Genomic DNA, 15556 nt, shown 5'->3' with positions numbered 1-15556 from the left:
GCAAGAGAAAATAATCTAGTATGTTATAATATTTTCCCCAACATTTTTTTTTAAGTTTGTACAACATAAGACAATAATTTAGAAGCAATATATACATACACATAGGTAATTAAAAATACAGTTTCCATTCCTCAAGGGTTCCTTCACATTGAGTCACCTTTAAGAAAGTTTTATTAATTAGTTTTAATCTTAAGCACAATCTCCACAATCATAAATGAATAACAAATACATAATCCCATAAGCAAAGACAACTAATATAATAAAGAACATCCAAACAATGACATCCACTACACATGTTGTAGGGTAGGTAATAATAAATAAAAGTACATCAAATACTATACATCAACCCATAAGATCTCAAAATACACGATACATAAATACACAAATACAACTTCTAAATAGATATCTCTGGGATAAGAACAAGAATGATAAAGGTACAACTACATCAATGAAGATCTAACTTTTGTTCCAATCTGTGGGGGACCCAAATGGTAAGAAGACACTACCTCCCAACCATGTGGTCACCTAATCAAGTTCTCACTCCTACAATGTAGGGTAGATAATGTATGATCCATACACAGACATCAAACGCCAAAATCAATCCTAAGAAAGGAATCCTAATAGTAAAATGATCCTCAAGGGTACACAAACTATTGATAAAGAAAGATAATCAAAGTTGAAAGAACACTCATCCAATATCGACATCACATACCAAGTCAACATCCAGATACTGAGTAAAATAAAGTGTAAAAATCAAAGAGATATAATCACCAAAAGAATACTAACTTCTAAATCAATGTCAAATGTCAAAAGTACAATAACCAACAGATAAACAAATATCATAAATGAGATTAAATTACCAACAATAAGAAAAAATCACAATAAATAAACCACCAAAAGTAACATCCAACAAGTATGCCACCAAAGGAAAATATAAAAACCATGAAGGAGACTTAGGCTATATATTAGAGAATGTCATCACATGGTCAAACTACTTGAGTTACCCTGAACTGATCTCTCACTAGACCCTAGATCCTCAAACATTGAGTTATCCTAGACTTGTCACTCTGAACCCTGAATCTTCAATGTGACACATGTGAAACTAGAATACCCACTCATGAAGATGAGGAGAATTAGTCATACCACTCACTAGGTATCATCCCATTCCCATCCTTAGCATGTACAAGCACTTAAGGCATGGGTGATGTAAAATCTCTACCTTATATTTTTAGTTTGTGTCTAAATATTTTAAATTACTATGTTATCACTTATTAAACAACTTACAATGAGTTATCCTAGTAGCCACTGTGGGCCCTGGCCCCCATTGCAAGCCACTCCCACATAAATGCACCTAGAAAACCTTCCTAAAGCTCACAAACCATAATTGTTTCCCATTCCACAAAATCTATAATGAGTGAATTTGGTTCCATAATAGGCTACCCAAAAATAATAGTTGTTTCTAAAAATCCAAGTTGAAATAAAAGCTCATTAAAAATAAAACCCATAAACATAAATCTCAAGATCGGACAACATCAGGAAAGAATGCTCTAATTGGCTCTGATAAACAAGCTCTATAACCTACTCCTATTCTGGAACCCTCGTTTCTATGGGAATGGCAGGAATTTTTCTGTGAGAATACCTAAGGTTCTAGATTTCAAGAGAAGCTTCAATCTGATGCAATAAATGACCTTTTTGACAATGGTGGTTATCATAATTAATACAATTTTATCTATTCCCATTTTTTTTTATTTTTTTTTCAAAATAAAATTATCCTTGGGAAAAACACTTTCAACCAATACAAGATTAGAATTTAAATCACAAAAATTATTTTTTTAAATATGTCATATTTGAACTTTAAAATAAAACAACTTGTCCTAATTTAAACTAATTATGTGCCACTACCGAAAACATTAGTTCCCTGCCTTATGCAAGGCATGGAATAATAATATATATTCTAAACTAGATGATTACATAGTGAGCTCCACCATAACTTCTCTTAGAATATAAGAAAATCGCAAATAGTTATTTAGTAACTTCCCACTTGCATTAGTATATATATGATCACTTATATGGAACTAATAGTTTAACTAGACTCAAGAAATCATTAATACTAACATCCACTTTACAAATAAATGAGTAATATTTATTTAATTTTCTAAATTAATAAATATTACTTTTTTTGGATTAAGGTAAAAACAGGTTTTGAGGGGACCCGAAACCCCATACAAAAAGCAAAAGATCTACTATATAGAATCCACCAGGTTTCACAAGGACCTGGAACCTACAGTAATGTCAGCAAAAAATCAATTTTTATAAGGACCTAAAACCTAAATAGTAGCATGTAAACATAAACCATCTAGAAAGAAAAAAGCTACAGTAAAAGACAATCAACGCAGAGATACAGAACCAAAAACCCAGACTAGTGACCAGGAACAGTAGAAGAAAAATAGGAAAAAATCTTGTCATTGAAGCTACTTTATAGCCTTAGTCAAATCTTTGGTAGTATCAATAACCCCTTGAAGAAGATACTCAACATTGGAAATAGTGACAGCTTCAATGGTCATTTTAGTGCTTTGCCTTGTCCTTCTACTAGGACCACCAGTCATTTGGGCATCCATAAGAGAAATAATTTCCTCCCTGGTCATCCTACCCAAGCTAACTGCCAATGCACATAAATTGGTAGTGATCATATGCATCCATTGACTATTATCCTTGACAAGTTGCCTCAGGGAAGCTTCATAGGCCATTGGATTCTCAGGAATGTTCCCAATTTTTCCTTCAAGCTTAATTCTTTTGTTTTTTTCAATATCTAGAATCTTCTTCAACTCTTTAACACTTTGCTTTAAGGTAATGATTTCATTATAGAGCCATGTAACAGTCTGCAAATTCACATATGTTTTCATTTTAGCTTTGTCAAGAAACAAAAGCCTTCCACTAATATTCTTCACCCCAATATCCTCATCCACACTATTCAACTCGTGGTGACCAGTGTCAAGATGGGCCTCTTCCGGCATAGAATCTATGGCCCCTGCTAAATACCTTTCCTCCTTATCAATCATCTAGGTAATTTTAGCAATATTTGGCTTGTGGGTAGTAAGCATCATATTATCATCCTTTTTTTTTTCATCTGGGGCCCCTCTTCCTCTACAACTTCATTGGTAGGTGTATTCTCTATCACCTCATTTTCTTTGTCCTTTAAGGAGATCAGAGAACTATCTAGGTTCTTAATATCAGGGTTTGGAGAGCCCACATTACTCCTTGTACCACTAGACTTAGTCACAGTATCATCCTAACTACCTGAGTACCCATGATTGTTCGAGTTAAAATCTCCACTCTTTGTTTCTCCCTCCTCTTCTTCCTCATTCTCTACTTCTTTGGTAGCCTTTTCTTCTTTCAAGCTATCTACTCTAACCTCGAGTTTTTTCTTACTTTTTGCTTCACCACTAACCTTCCTATTTTTCTTTTTCTTTGCACTTTCCTTCTCATCGGCCCAGTCGCTATCTGACTTAGTATCCTTGTCCTTTATCTCCTCAATTTTAACATTGTGTGTTTTAAGTTTTTTAACACTAGATTTGTTGAGTATTTCCTTCCCAGATATGGTTTTTCCTTGTTCTAGCAGAAGGAGAGATCTCCATAGCATTATCTCTACAATATTCCTCAATAAGAAGGATTAACCCTTCATGGAGAATAGGCCTTGAGTTTTTTTTCCTATGTGCACCAAGGTTGTTTAACAAGGAATATTTCAAGTATAATAGAAAAGAAACCTTGTCCTTGTATTTGAAGTGATATAAGCAAACAAAATGGAAATTATGCACTCTTTTAGACCTCCCATCAAGAATGAAATACTCATGAATACAAGACAAAACATCTTGCTACAGGACCTTAATATGGTCAAGATCAATGAAGTCCCCTTCCTTAACTAGTTTTCTTTCTTCTTCAAGGTTCTTCGAAAAAAAATTCAGGGTAGCATTCAAGATTTTAGTCTCTTTCTTGAATTTTATTCCCCCAAAACAGAGCCCAGTAATTTCTGCAATAAACTCTTTCATGATAGTCACAAAAACCCCATGCAAAGTCACATTATCCCCTAGCTAATTTCTTAAAAATTCTATAGTAATATGGGGTTTGTAGCCATGCAGTCTTTCTAAGTATTCAGTAACCTTACCTTTGTGAACAAAATTCTAGACCACTGTTTTCTCCTTCCAATGCTTACAGTTTGTAGGCTCTTGCTTCCTTGGGTCACCACCCATTCTACAATCCATGCCAATAACCAAACTTCTATAATAAAGAAAGATTTTGCGAGAGCAAAAAAAAATAATCTTTCTCTTTACAATTTGAAATCACCCACAATGTGTGCCAATCTAAGAAGGTAATAATTAAGAGGTACCTCCTCGACAAAATAATACCACTATCATTAAAGTTACAATTTCATTTGATAGTTGAAAAAAAACTTAATTAAATATGCATTAAATTTAGCTTTGATTTCATTTTTCCCATCAAGTTGAATGATCGCCTTTAAATCTGCTTCCTTGTTAGGTTATCTATCCACAAGAGTGGTTTGTCTGCATCCCCTACTTTGTTGGCAATCCAATCAGCAACCCTATTACTCTCACGGTAAATATGGGTGATAATAACTTTTTCAAAATTATTAAGAAGACTTTTGATTTCTTAAATAATTCTTTCAAAATTCCAAGTGATTGATTAATTATTAATCTTCATATTAACAATATTCAAAGAGTCCCCTTCCAGCCATAATTTCTAAATACCAGTTTCCACAGTCCTACAAACAATAAACAAAGTCATTGCCACTTCTGCCCTATGACTAGTAGCAGGACCAATAGGAATAGTCATAGTATCCACCGCTCTATAGTTATGATCTCTGAGAACTCCACCACACCCTGCTCTCCTTGGGTTACCTTTAGTAGATCCATCAAAATTAGCTTTAATCCGAGATTTCCAGATTACTCCCTTTTCTGCTTGTATTATCTTTAATCTCTTTGCATCTCATTAGGTGATTAATATCAAAGTTACCAGCATTTTTGTTTTGATTAAGGAATTTTTCTTTAAGAGCTCTAAGGATTTTTTGGCCAACCACCCAAATAGGACATTCTTTATCTCTAAATATTCTATTATTTCTTTCTTTCCAAAGTCCCCAACAAAGGTGTGGAAGAGAAAAGTTCCACAGATATTGAACTAAAGAATCATTTGTAGGACGATTCCAGCATTGAAAACAATCCATAATGTTATTGGGTTGAACTCATTGAAGATTCCAAAACTCCAGAAAGATATTCTAGACACTATGATTGAAATTGCAATGAAGGAAAAGGTGATTACTATCTTCATTTTCCTTTTTTCATAGAATACATATATTAACTATATAGATACCCCTTTTATGGAGATTGTCTATAGTTAGGATTTTGTTTTGAAGATCAATCCAAAAGAAAATTTCAATCTTAGGGATAAGACCCTTCCTCCAAGATTTGGATCAAGGAGGGTGAATGGCATTAGAATCATATTTGAAAACAGAGGCCACTTTATAATTACTACTTGGGTCAGTTCCCCAAATAAGGGAATCTTCCTTGTCCATATTAAGAAAAAAGGTCTTGAGAGAGGTCTCAATAAACAAAAGGTCAGGTTTAATCTCCACAAGATTCACCCATCCATCATTCCCCCAATAGTCAGAAAAATAACAACCATAGGTCTACTTGCTTCTTTCAGTAGAAAAGACATCAAAGTAAACCCGATTCAACAGAACATCCAAAATCCAGATATCATCCCAAAACTTCACCTTTCTTCCATCTCCCAATTTCCATCTACACCCCTTTTGAAGAATATCTTTTACTCCTTGAACAAAATTCCATATAGCAGAAGAGTTGATAATCCCAGGATGATTCAAATACTCAAAGAGAGAATGAGCATTTTTAAGATATTTATGCTTCCATATAGTACTCCATTCCTTTTCTTCATGATAAAGTCTCTGCCCTTCCTTAGCTAACAGAGCTTTATTCATACTTTTAATGTTCCTAATATCAAGTCCTCCTTCACATTTAGACTAACAAATATTATCCCACGCAAGTAATGGAATTATTTTTCTTTCTTCAATTCCGGTCCATAAAAAAATATTTTGGATCTTATCAATTGCCTCTACATATTTACCTAGAATTTTAAAGAAGCCAAGGGAATATGTAGGAAACCTTTCAAGAGCCGACTTGAGAAGGGTAACTTTACCAGCTTGATTGAGCCTATTTCCTTTCCAACCTTCCATTTTTTCTTTCCAACCTACCATTTTTTTTGTTCAACTTCTCAACCCATTTCTCCCAAAAGGATTTAGGGGGTTTTTGACCCAAAGGAAGCCCAAGATAGGTACCTGGCAAATCACCAATAGAAGATCTCAATAGATTAGCAATCTTCCTTTTCTTAGGAATAGGAGTGTTAAGGAAGAATAAAAAACTTTTCTCCCAATCAACCAATTTCCCTAAAGCATTAGAGTACATATTAAGGGCCCTTTTAAAGCATCTAGCCTCCTTGACAGCAGGCAAACCCAGAAAATATTATCATCAACAAATTGTTCATGATAACAGGTTAGATATTGGGATGAAGGATTTGTACCATGAATATCCCCCTTTTCCACAAGAGCTCTAATATACCTTCCCAAGCATTCAGCCATAACAGTAAAGAAAATCAGAGATATAAGATCTCCTTGCCTCAGCCCTCTAGAAGGTTTGAAAAAGTTGGTGGAGACCCCATTAACAAAAATAACCACAAATGTCATAGTCGCCAATTGAGATATCAATTGCAAGCATCTATCACCAAAACCAAAAGTCTTCAAAACTCTAAAAAGAAAGCTCCATTCCACCTGGTCATAGCAGTCAATCCAAAATTCTGCTCTTTACAAACAATTTTAAGGATAGTTCCAAGCAATTCTTCCTACTTAATCCTATCAATATTTTGATTAGTAGAGAGGAGAGAAGAGAAAAAGGAAACTAGTTCATCAACAATCTCCTTCTCTTTAGTCAATTTCATTCAAACCCACCTTTAGTCTAGTTAATTGATTAGTAGCCCTATGTTTCATAGTATTCAAGTGAAAAAAATTGGAATTTCTATCTCATGCCTATAGCCAGATAGCCCTAGACCTCTGCCTCCAAAAAGTCTCTTCCTTTGAAACAATATTATGGAAATTGACCAATTTTTCATTTTCTTCAGAAAGAATGACCTCAAAATAACCTTCCAGTTGAATTCTATCCTGAATATCTTTTAGCTCCATTAATACATTGGTTTTTTCCTTAAAGATATCTCCAAATTCACTCTTGTTATTTCAGTCCTTGACTTTCCTTTTAACATGCCTAAGTTTATTAGATAAACGATAGGAAGTCATCCCTTCCACCTTTATATTCCACCAACTTTTGCAGCTCTAAGGAAAACCTAGGCATTGAATCCACATTTCCTCAAATCTACAAGGAAATTGTTTTTTTTCATAATTGAATCTTCCACAAAGACCAAGGGAAAATAATCAAAAGCCACCTTAGAGATGTAATATAGGGAGCAAGAAAACTCATGGGCCCAATTAGGAGAGATAAGGACCCTATCCAAGTGAGATTGTATATGATTCTCTCTTGCTCTCTTATTAGTCCAAGTGAAGCAAATTCCTTGAAGATCCATATCCATCAACCCTTCTCCATTAATAAAGTCCATCAAATCCAATCTTCCATCTAGCTAGCTTAGATTACCCCCCATTTTTTCATTTTCAAAGAGAGGAACATTGAAGTCCCCCAGCATAACCCAGCTTCCATTATAATCTTTACTTTTAAGATTTGATAATAGGTTCCAAAACATTTTCCTCGTATTCTTATTGTTAGGGGTGTAAATGTTAACCAGATTCCAGTTGACACCCAAATGTAAATGTTGAAACTTAATAGCTAATAAGTTCTTATTCGAATCAATAAGAAATCCAAAAATAATAGCTTGATTCCACATAATCAGATTTCCCCCTGAAGCCACTTTAGAGCTACTAGCCAACACCTCACAGTTTTTTAATAACCCTAACTTTTTTGCTTTTTCCTTATTCATTTTGGTTTCCTAAATAACTAAAATATCAGGTTTATGATCTATAACTAGATTTCTAACCACCTCCATCTTAAGGAGACTATTAAGACCCCTTATATTCCATGAAATAATCTTCATTTTTTCTTAGGGGTAAATTCCAAAATAGTAGCTTTCTTTCCATCAGCTATATTTTGCAAACTCTTCATTTCCCTCATAGTCTTAAGAGTTTTCCTTCTTGCTTTACCTGAAGATCCAACATCTTCCTTCACTTCAGGGGAAATCTTGTCCACTTTCTTCCCCCTAGTGGAAATTCCAGAAGATGACACTGAAGGGCAACCTTCCTTGTCAAATTTCTTCAAACCAACCTTCTGTTTTTTCTCATCTTTAGCGATTTTTTGATCCTCTTGCTTAAGGAAATCTTCCGGATCAGTGTCAAGAACCATATCACCCATAAAAGAATCTTTAATAATAGGTTTAGATAAGGGAAGGTTAACATCATCAATAAAATTATCCATACCAAATCCCAGGATCTCAATGAGGTTCTCCTCCCAAATTTTCCCTTCCTCACATTCACCCTCCAAAGTAGAATCTTCTTTGTCTTCAAACAAGGTTTGGGACAATCAATTTGGCTGAAACTGCCTCGTTAATTCTATCTTGGAACAATTCATGATGGGGCGAGGAAGAGAGGACTCCTCCTTTCTTAAGGCCATATCATTCTTATCTTCCTTCTCGATATTGTATGCCTTCTCCTTCCCCACCATATCAATTTTTTTGTCTTCCTTCTCTATCTCATTAATATCAGTAACATCATTGTTGCTAACATTGATAGCATTCTTCACAAAGGTAGAGGCATTTCCTTTAGGATCCTTAGGTTTCTAGACTAGAATAGGGGATTTCTTTTTTTTCGATACCACCTTACTGGTTTTTTTTTGGCTTTTTAGTGCAATTTTTAGCCCGATGGCCCACTTTTTGGCAATAGAAACAGGCATTAGGCAAATCTTCAAATTCAAGCTTCTGAGTCCTCTTTCTTAGTTTAGAAAATATATCCACTTTTTGAGGTAAATCCTCAAGCTGAGAAACTTTCACACAAATCTTAGCATACATAAGTGTGGATCTAGCAGAAGTCATGTTATCAATAGCTATAAGCTCCCCAAAGGACCCAGCAATCCGTTTAAAAACATCTTCATGCCAGAACTCCAACGAGAGTTCTGGAAACCAGACCCATATAGGTTTCGTAAGGAAAAATGCATCAGATAAATTAGATTTGGTTCCCATTTCCTAAACGTAGGGGAGCTTCTTCCAAAATACCAGGGTCCCCTACATTAAACCATATTCAAATCTGCCTTACAAGTAAAAACAAAGGAGAAAAAGGTCTTGGGCATAGCCGCTATGTCAACTTGACCCCAGAGAGCCCATTTTCTCTTGACCATATTCCTTAAATAATCAATATCTAGTCGGACCCCCATGAATTTACTAAGTGTAAAGTCCATAGATGAAATCGGAAAATCAACAATGGGGTCCAACACAAATATTTGGAACTCACCTTTCTCCCAACAAGATTTTGAACTAACAAGGGGAAAAGATGACTTACCCATAGGCTTTTTTCCAAAAAGCGACGACCATTTCCTTCCTTCAACATCTCCTGCCTTGTCTTTCAAGCCAAAGTCACATGGAACCTCGATCTCCTAACTGACCAAATGTAACGGACCCTCTCCTCTAGGTTGTTGAAGTGGGTCCCCAACTTTACCTTGGTCAGCAAGGATGCAGAGAGCATTTTTGTTTCATTTTTTTTATTTTTTTTTTTTTGAAATTAATAAATTATTATTATTATATATTTTTAATAAATTCAAAAATTAAATTTTTTTTAATATAATAATAAACATGCAATTATTATGTTCACTTGTCTATGATCTTCTGAAACATGCACGCATAATATAGTTATTCTTTTATCTTGAATGTATATATTTTTAGAAAGGTTTTCAAACAATAATTCTATTTAAGTCTGAGGTAAATATACGTTTTGTTTGATAATTCTTTATAGGGGTTCCTGTTAAAGTTTTCAAATGATTTCTTTCAAACCCTAGACATTTTCCTCTAGAATTTAATGTTGAATTTTTACTAGTTACTCATATCTGTGTTTTCTAAATTAATTGTTAGCAACATAAGAGCTACTATTTAAATAAGCGACACATTAATCAAATTATATTTCCTAATTGCAAATTAGAATTGTTTTACATATTTCATTCCATAAATTTCAACATGGCAGACACAAGGTAGACAAATATTCTGAAATGATTTCTACTAAGGAGTTTTCAATTCCTACCTCAAACTAACAATTGAAATTCTAGACATTATGGTAAATACATGCAATCCAAATACTCTTAAGCTTTCAATAATTCTTTAGCTCCAATTCACAAATTGCTCTCCCAAAACCCGTGCATCAAAAAATAAACTACAAACCCTATAATAAAGAGTCATAACCCTACCTAGGGTTTCTATTCCCTAATTTTCTAAAAGTCATTTTCTTTATTAAAATATAAATATTTTAATTGTTTAATTATTTCATGCACAATTAAAGCCTTTTTTAATAAATAAATTAAAATATATATTTTCTTTTCTCTGCTTAATTATTTATGCAAAACACTTTAAAAAGCATAATTTATTATTTTAATTAATAATAATTAAATTCATTATTTAAATGCAACTCTAATTTAATCATTATTAATTAAATAATTACAGTGAATTAATATTAAATCTTTAATATTTTATTTCTTTTTATCCAATTTCTCAAATTAGACTTTTAAATTAAATCTTTTTTCCTATTAATTATAATATAGGCATTACCAAGAAAAACCACAAAAAATAACCAAGTATAGTCAACATATGATTTGTGGTCTGTACAAATCTTCAATTAAACATTGGACCAACTAAACAAAAAACCAAATCATAGCATCAAAAAGGAATAGTAACAACATTTTTCGATGTCCATCCAAGCTATCCAAGGCAAGGGACCATCAGACCACCACAACCTTAGTTTCTCATCCCTAATCACTGTGTTAGGATCCTTCATAATCTGCTTCCATAGAAGTGCAGATGCATGGGGAAAAGCACTGATCATTATGCATGGAGTTTTGGCTTCGTTGAACTCCTATATGTTTTTAGTAATCACAAACATGTTTAACTTCACAAGACTCAGCTATTATGTTAACCATTTTTCCCATCCTAGTGTTGTTGATCCTAGGTTTGTACATCGTGGCACTAGTACTAGCTTGATCCCCTTCACTAGCTTGTGTGTTCAGTTCCTTTATTTCCTTCCTCGACTTGATTTGTTCCAGCATATCCTTAAGAGTGCCCTCAAATGAATATGGTGCATCAATCTTCACCTCAAATTGAATACCTTCTTCTTTTAGCACTTTTGCGCAATCACTTGATACCCTCAATGCTTGTCTCACTTTAGCCTTGTAGCTGAAGCAACCTACATACATAATGTATTTTATGCATAGTGAGTCTCTTAAGGATTTTATTCCTATCTTTAAATATATTATCATTCCTAATAAGCCAAATGGACCAAAGCAAATAAGAAGAGAAAATGGCCCAGAATTTGTTAAGTTGCTTGGGGAGGCCAGGGATACACCTAGTAATAGCAAAGAATGTGAGTAATTCAGAATTAATCTAGACACCAAACTAGTTCCAAACCCTTTTGGCAATTTCACACTCAGAAAACAAGTGGGACATGGTTTTGGGCATGGAGCAGAAGGAACAAGTGAATGGATTGCCATCAATACTGTACAGTGGGAGTTTATGAAGCAAGGCTTGTCAAATTAAAAATTGAATCTTAGGTTCCACATTACAGTGCCAAATAACAGATAGATGTTTGGTCAAAGTCTTAGGTTCTAATTTGCAATTCCATTTGGAGTTAAGGTAATCAAACATATCATTATTGTCAAACAGCAAATTGTAGAGGTATTTAGCCTTGGTGGTATAGAGCTTTGAGCCATCAAGCCAACTAAGTATAGGAAGTCTATCAGTGTCATTACCACATTCATGGGGGATTTTGGCCTTAAGCCAGGTATCTCTCACAAAAACATAGGTCCTCTTTTGAGACTGGGGATTAAATTAAATCTTTTAAGTAAATCTTTTAAACTAAAGCACATATTTAATTAATTAAATATTATCATATTTTAATATTTTATTTTTAATCAAATAATATTTAATATTTCCAATATAATAAGATTAATCTAAAAGTCATAATTAAATTATTTACCAAGTAAATCACATAGCCAAAACCACATAAAAACGCATGAGAAAAACTTACCAAAGTCAAATTCAAACAACACACACAAAGAAAGACTCGCAGGTTTTAAAAGTGTAGGCAGTCAAATATGTGTCCTCCTTCTCATGATCATTCGGCTTTTGCTAAGATTGGACCTGAATATTATATCCCCATTCTCACTATCGAATTATTGTGATAGGGCATGTTCATCCTAGGAATTCGGGCAAGTTGATGTCTGGTACTTGCAACCTATATAAAAGATGAGTTCATGTACATTTGCATATATATCTAAGCTAAATAGGCAATGGTGGGGAGCAGTACATCATGTAGATCCTGACTAGCAAGTGACTACAACTCCCTCCCCTAACCACACTAGACACGTCAGACAAAATACAAAACAAACACTAACAACATACACATGCAAGTATGGGTAAGTACCATAAATAATCGTGAATACAAATAACATCAAATTTCACTATAACAACTCGTCATCATGAAGATACAATAATCATCATCTAAAGACATCATATGGCATCATCAAGGAAATTATGACATTTACATATTGAAGTATTTTCATTCAAATATCACTTAAGGGCTAATAGGTTTGCGAGATATTCAAATAGAGCTTGACTGAGAATACACAACGATAGCAAAAGGGATGGGTGTTGCACTACCAGGTTGTAAACACAAGACATGCCAATGGAGTTAGGGGTGAAGCCATTTCGTGGATAATGAAGATTCCAGATCTTCTCATGCTTCATGATTGTATTTCCAAGTATAAGACTTTGTTAACAATCTTTACGATTGATTCAACTTTTCTATTCAGATTCTAACATTTTTAAGTTAGTAAATGCAGAAGATAGATGACATGTAATCCAATTGCATGGAATTTGATTACACGAACCTTCTGTGTATGTAATCCAATAAATCCTCTTTCCTATTTTCACTTAGTCAAGGTCATTGAGTTTCTCCAGCTTTTTCTCCTCCTTTTTCTCCCCCTTATTGTAAAAATCGCCATTATATGCAAGAGATAAATGTCAAACCTATGCAAGCATAACTGTGATCGTGTAGTACAAAAATTGGAAAGGAAAATGAATATAAAGAAGCACATGGATTCTAAATTGTGACTAGAAACAATTGTGTTAGAAAGAATTGGAAGTTGTGACTACAATTTGTTTCTATTACTTTTCATTTATGCTTTTATTGTGTGTTTAAATAGAGCATAGTGAATCTAAGAAGCAATTAGAGCCAAAGTTGTAATTGGGGGCAATTGTGTTAATATATATTATAAGTTGTGACTATAGCTTATATTATTATCTCAAATTCATGCAGATAGAATGTTTTTTCTTCTAGATGTCTATGTGACCTAGTGGTAGAGAGTTTTCTTGTAGAATGCATAAAGTTTGTGAGTTCATGTTTGGTATTGGTATCACTATTTTCATTTCCTAGATAGAAGAGTAGTTTAGAGGTTTTTCTTGCCCATTACCCGCTTTGCAAGTGGATTCTTTCCTTAATCAAGAGAATAGAACATTAGTAACACCCTTCACAAAACCTCTTTAACTTTTTGCTTACCTTGAGTTGATCTAAGGAACAATGAGAAGAGCCTTCCCTTCAAAGTAGGAGAGACCTTGTCTCACACGTTGTCACTGGTCTACCTATTTTGCTATTGAATTTGCATAGACTCTCGGTTGCAAAATATCCACCCAACAACAACCATAGGTTAGAGACTTTGTCTCACACGTTGTCCCTAGTCTACCTATTTTGCAGTTGAATTTGCATGAACTCTCGGTTGCAAAATATGCACCCAACGACAACCATAGGTTAACTCCACTCTAAGGGACTAACGAGGTTTTCACTATCATTCACCAACATATCCCACCACCATGCAATACTAGTGTTTATGTAGCCATTAGAAACTCGAATCTTACAAAGGAGAGTTACAAAAGAAAACTAAATGCCTCTCCTTGGTAAGTTTTAAGTTTCTAATGGCTACATGGACGTCTTGTCCTGTTGCATCCTGTTTTACTTGATGATTTCCCCACATGGGACAACGACAAACATCGTCAGCTTAACTTTCTCTTTGTACCACTATACCACTACATACCCCCAGTTTCTTTATTTTTTTCATGCAAATTTATGGAAAATACCAACTACTCTTTCTTTGTCTTGTTTCCCCACAAGAAACACTAATTAATTTGTCAAAACCATTAGTATTGCGGGTCTAGTCAATACCTCTAATATTTACATCATGTGACTTTCCCACAACACTTTCTTGGGCTGAAGGCAAACGTAGCTTATGTAAATAACCACTTCCCTACCAATCCAAGTGTGTCATACAAAGCTAAACTGGGTATTGTGGTGTTATGATAAACACACATCTTGAAAAACTTTGATTGTGATTCTGCAACTAACCATTGAAACTAACCTTTGACTTGCACAAGATTTTGGGACATGACCATACTACATACCTAAAACATTTTGTAGGACATCAACTTGGGCAAGGACCAAAATCAGGATACTTAATCCTAACCAAACACATAACTAAACATAGAATAACCATGTTACTTCAACAATGGGAAGAATGTGCAATAAGTGGATAGAAAAATAGGAGAAAGGAGATACCAAACATAAAACTCGAATCATTTTAATTAAATACTTCAACAAGAACGACTATAATTTAAAAATGGTCAAAACAATCCTAATAAGTTGTGAAGAATCAAAAGTTAAATTGTTTGAGTATAAAGTAGAGAAAAATGCTAGGGGCCACAAAAAAAGAGGGCTTTTGCAAAGAATGGAGGGGGCACTATGACAGTGCACATCTGATGAGCTTTTTTACAGTTTTGTAAACATCATGGATTACCACTAAAAGAAGGTGGTTAAACTGAAATGCACACCACAATAGAGTACAGTAAGATGCATGTTTAGAGGAAAATGTTGGATTAATTATGACAAAAAAACCATCAACATTATTGTGTATACTTTGAGGTCTTTTAAAAGAAATATAGTAAATGCCTATATGGCCAAACAATAAACTATAAATTAATTTTATTTTTTGGCATCAACTTGTAAGTGGTTTCTTCTAGGTTTAGGATTTTGAAAAAGGATGTCCCATTTATTTTACTTTACTTTTGGGGTCTAGGACAGGTGAGTGAAGAGTCATAGTACTCTAGTTGCCTAGGTATCCCAAGGATGTCAAGGAATGTACCAAGTCAACTTACTCGTGACCCCTCTCTCGTTCCCACC

This window comes from Cupressus sempervirens, chromosome 6 (genome assembly GCF_028749045.1).
Source record: "Cupressus sempervirens isolate cs-2001-9-10 chromosome 6, ASM2874904v1, whole genome shotgun sequence".
Classification (NCBI taxonomy): domain Eukaryota; kingdom Viridiplantae; phylum Streptophyta; class Pinopsida; order Cupressales; family Cupressaceae; genus Cupressus; species Cupressus sempervirens.
This window is presented reverse-complemented; position numbering follows the sequence as displayed.